This window comes from Oratosquilla oratoria, chromosome 9 (assembly GCF_046742065.1).
Source record: "Oratosquilla oratoria isolate Oo_2021 chromosome 9, ASM4674206v1, whole genome shotgun sequence".
Lineage (NCBI taxonomy): Eukaryota > Metazoa > Arthropoda > Malacostraca > Stomatopoda > Squillidae > Oratosquilla > Oratosquilla oratoria.
In genome coordinates this window covers 2,779,918-2,784,917 of record NC_134785.1, presented here as the reverse complement: position 1 = coordinate 2,784,917, position 5,000 = coordinate 2,779,918, and positions in this window count along the sequence as shown.

Below are 5,000 nucleotides of genomic sequence, written 5' to 3'. Positions count from 1 at the left end.
GTAGTGTTGCATTTCTTAATTTGAAAGTATTTACAGATGTGCGAAAGAATCTCATTGTTGAATTCAGTCCCGTTGTCAGAAATCAGAGTTTTAGGTGTAGTGAAGGGGCATATGAGTTTTTCAATGAGTGCCTTTCCTATGTGTTGTGCTGTTTTGTCCGGTAGGGGGTGAAAAAATACAGAATCGTGAAAAATGGTCGACACAGACAATGAGATATTGTTTCCCGGTATGTGTAAGTGGTAACTTGATAAGATCAATCGCGACTGTATCGAATGGTTTAGAAGGGTTAGGGTAAGTTAAAATTGAAATGTGACCGTTGATATGACCTTTGTGAGTAGCGCAAGCGTGTCAAGCGTCAATGTAAGCGTGTATATCCTTCCTCATGGTTAACCAGAAATAGTGCAATCTGGCTTGTGTAACGCATTTTTCCTTGCCAGGGTGTGCAGCAATAGGTGAATCGTGTATAAGCTTTAAAACTTCTGGAATGAGATCCGTAGGGACTACAAGTTGAAACACTGATCTGTTGGGTTCATGTTTGTTAGTTAGTGTTGTTTTGTGATACAGAATGTCATCCACTAACGTGTAATTGTCGATATCAGGAGGAAAGTTTTCTGTGTCAGTTGTGTCTGCAGATTCGAGGAAGTATATGACACGTTTCCAAAGAGGGTCTGATTTCTGCGCTGCGGCAACGCGCGCTTGTGTAAGGTTTACTGAAAGAGGATTCTGAGTGATAGTCGCAATATGGCGACTGAGAGCGTCTGCAACTAGATTCGCTTTTCCTTGAACAAAATGAAAGGTGGGCATGAACTCTTGTATGGTAAGGAACCAGCGGGCAAGTTTTCCTGACAGATAATTGCCTTTGAAGAGATGTAAGATTGGTTGATGATCTGTGTATATGTGTATCTTGTAACCAAGGATGATCGTTTTGAAATGTTTAAGTGCGTAAATAATTGCTAATATTTCTATGTCTGTGACTGCGTAATTTCTTTCGTGTTTGTTGAGTGTGCGACTCGCATAGGTAATTGGTTTGAGTTTTGTGCCGTGGTGTTGCATGAGGACTGCGCCAAGTCCTGTGTAGGAGGCATCAGTGTAAATTGTGAAATGAAGCTTGTGGTTTGAGAAGGCAAGGACAGGTGCCGTGGTTAAGGGCCAGGTGTCCAAATAAAGGATGTGTCCTTCTTAAGCAGTGAAGTTAAAGGTGCTGCTATACTAGCGTAACCTTGAATGTAACGTCTGTAAAAACCTATTAGACAAAGGAATGAACGTATGTGTTCTACAGAAGTAGGGTGTAGAAAACCTATGACTGCCATGACCTTGTCCTGCGTTGTTAAAATTCCTTGTGAATTAAGGACATGCCCTAGGAAGCGTATGTCTTTCTGAAGGAAAGAACACTTCTTAAGCTTCAGTTTGAGACTTGCTTGTTCTAGTCGTAAGAAGACAGTGTGTAGATGTTCGCTAACGGATTTGGAAGCGATGATCACGTCATCGAGGTACATAAATATTGAAAGACTCTGGAGACCTGCAAGTACTGTGTGCATGAATCGTATAAACACTGAAGGGGCTGATACGAGACCCATGGGTAGTCGTTTGAAGTGATAGTGACCTGTGGGTGGGCTAAAGGCTGTCAGAGGCCGAGACTCTGGGGCAGAGGGGATCTGGAAATATCCCGACATAAGGCCTAAGGTCGTGAACACTATGTTGTTTTCGCCGACGGAGTAGAGGGTATCTTGTAAGAGAGGAATTGGGTGTCTCTCTGGTTTGATTAGTTTATTTAACTCTCTGAAATCTACTACAGGGCGGAAGGAACCATCGCATTTAGGGACAACAAAGAGGGGGAAGTTCCATTCACTGATTGATAGTTCAATGTCTTGCGCAATTATGTCTTGGATAAGAATATCTACAATCATGTGTTTGCTGTGTGGTAATCTGTATGCGGGAATGTAAGATGGGCCTATGATGTTGAATAAGATCAGTGACTCCAAGGGGTTCGCTTTGAGTGCAAATGGTATGTCTGAACTTGTTGGAAAGTGCAAGCAAGTCTGCTTGTACGTCAAGTAAATCAATTGGGTTCAAATGTGGTGCATCAATTGATTCCTGTGTTGCTTGCACGTCGGAAAATGTAGCACAAAATTGAGAAGTTGGGGACTGGTCATCCATGACTTTATTGCGTGAAGAATATGTCAAAATACATAGCGAAATACGCAGCTATTAGGAGCAACACAAAGACGGCACCGACTTAGATCACTGGAGAAGTATCCGATGATCTTTTGTCCGGCACGTCTTACACTCCAACATCCTACACTTACGTCAGTTTTCTCATTTTTTACATTTTTACTCATTTTAATACAGGAATTGGGAGACATTTTTATCTTAATTTAGTTTATTTTCAGTAGATTAAATAATTAATTATTTATTTATTTACAGGCCTCTGTCCACCCACCCGCGTCCCCTGTCTAGTTCGTGGGACTGTGGTGTCGAGTCTGCTATGTATACCGCCAGCTTCATCCAGAAGTATCATTCCTCTGAAGAAGCTGTAAACGAAACCGGTCAGGAATAAACTCGTCCCTAGACCCGTGTCTTACTCTTCCACCTTCCTCATATATATATAGATATATATATATATATATATATATATATATATATATATATAGATATATATATATAATGTATATACATATATGTATAAATATATATATATATGTATATATATATACATATATATATATATATATATATATATATATATATATATATGTATTTATGTATGTATGTATTATACTCATACATATCGCCTTTCCCTTTTCAGGCTTTCATTGTTGGAAATCCCTTGTTTTTAATTCTCTCTTCATATGTATGTAAGGACTACAAATACAAAAAGGAGAAATGCTCTATCCTGGGTATCTAATTTTGAGGATTTAATAACAATCCACTTTTAAAACTCCAATTAGATAAATGAGTAGATAAATATACAAATAAAAATATGAACAAATGAATAAATGAATAAATAAATGAATAGATAGGTAAATAAATAAATGGATAAATAAACAAATAAATAAATAAATAGGTAAATAGATGAAAAAATAAATAGATGAATAAAAAAATGAATTAACAAATAAATAGATGAATAAATAAATGAATTAACAAATAAATAGATAAACTGTGACCTGCGTGACTCAGTCCCATAGGGGCTTATTTAGGGAAGTTTACGAACATGCACTTACACACAAACACGTACACACGCACACTCGTGGCGCAGTTGGTAGAGTTCCCGGCTGCCACTACGGAGGTCCGGGTTCGAATCCCACCCAGGGCTGAAATAATTTCAGTATCGCTGCGCTGCGGGTTGTTACTCCAACTCTCGTGGGCGGGGAGTTTGGTGTGTGTGTGTGTGTGTGTGTGTGTGTGTGTGTGTGTGTGTGTGTGTGTGTGTGTGTGTGTGTGTGTGTGTGTGTGTGCGTGTAAGGTCACAGCATTGCCCATAGATCGGTCATATATGAGCTCTGAGCTCTCTTCCGAGAGGGAAATAGCTGTCAATCACGAGTCCAACATATGATCCAAGACCATGGTGAATCACACACACAGATACAGAAATAGACTTTCCCAGGTTTGGCCCTGCCTAGTCTCTCCTCCATTCAAGAAAATTACCTAAAGGGCCATACTCGGTCAAACGATTTGTCAAACAAGTGTTTGAAGTGATGTTTGACCGTGTGAATGTGATATTTTGTTGTCAAACACGCTTGTCAAACGTGTTTGACAACCAATTACCCCATTTACACGGTTAAACATCACTTCAAACACTCGTTTGACAAACCGTTTGACCGTATACATGGTCCTGTACTTTAAGCTGAACTCTACATAGAAAATTATATTACGTACTCGACAAAAAAAAAAAATCATATTGACATTGTGAGAACTTTTGTTTGAGGCTGTACATAAGATATATTTATATTAGAACGTATATCAGTTGGATAGTAAGTGATTACCTTAAGTGAGAGTCCCACTGTAGTACTTATGAGTGAAGCCAGCAGTACTTGAGACTTAGACACGTCCGTCTCTCCCGCTGGCTGCGCTCCAACCCCAACCCCCTCTTCTCCCCCCCCCTTCCCCTCCCCTCCTTTTCCCCTCCCCTACTCTGCCCTCCCCTACTCCCCTCTCCTCCCCTCCCATGCCTCGTTTCATCTTCTCCCTTTCTTCTCCCCTCCTCTCCCTTCCCCATTACTCTCCTCTCTCCCTCTCCACCTTTCTCCTCCTCCTCCTTTTCCCTCCTCCTCACTCCTCTCTCCTCCCTTCTCACGATTTATTATATCTTCCCCCCTCCTTTTCCTCCCTCCCTTCCCTCCTCTCCCTCACCTTCCTACCTCTCCCTTTACTCCCTTCTCCTCCTCTCCCTCCCCTCCCTCTCTTCCCTCCCCTCCTTCCCCTCCCTTCCCTCCCCTGCCTTCCCTCCCTCCTTTCTTTCATCCCTGTCCTCTCCTCCCTTCCCCTTCCCTATCCTTTCTGTTCTTCTCCCCCTCTTTACTCTTTTTCCTCCCCTCTCACCCATCCCTCCTCCTCCTCCTCCCATCCTCCTTCTTCATTACCATCTCCCTTATTCATTATCACTATACGAAATATTAGAACGACGATGCAGTGCATGCTGCTACTTTTCAATAATTTTTATTTTACATTTTCAGCAACAGTTTCCTTTTATTCTTTTTTATGTACCATACACAGGTAAAGGCTTGACAGTGCAAAAAATGGGAGAACTTTGTGACTTATCCTTATCCACATAAAAGTTGCCGCCAGTCGATTTTATTCATCTGAGGGGAAAAGAGCGTCAGGAGGCCAGAGAGGTAAGCACCACGTGCCGGAAGCGTCTCTTGTTACTCCCCTCTTTCCCCCCCCCCTTCCCCTCTCTTACCCCTCTCTGTCCCCCCCCAGCCAGCTTCCGTCCATAGCACTAGAATTACTCCGTATAATCTTATATAGTTTTCTAGTTACATTTATCTAGATGACTGGAT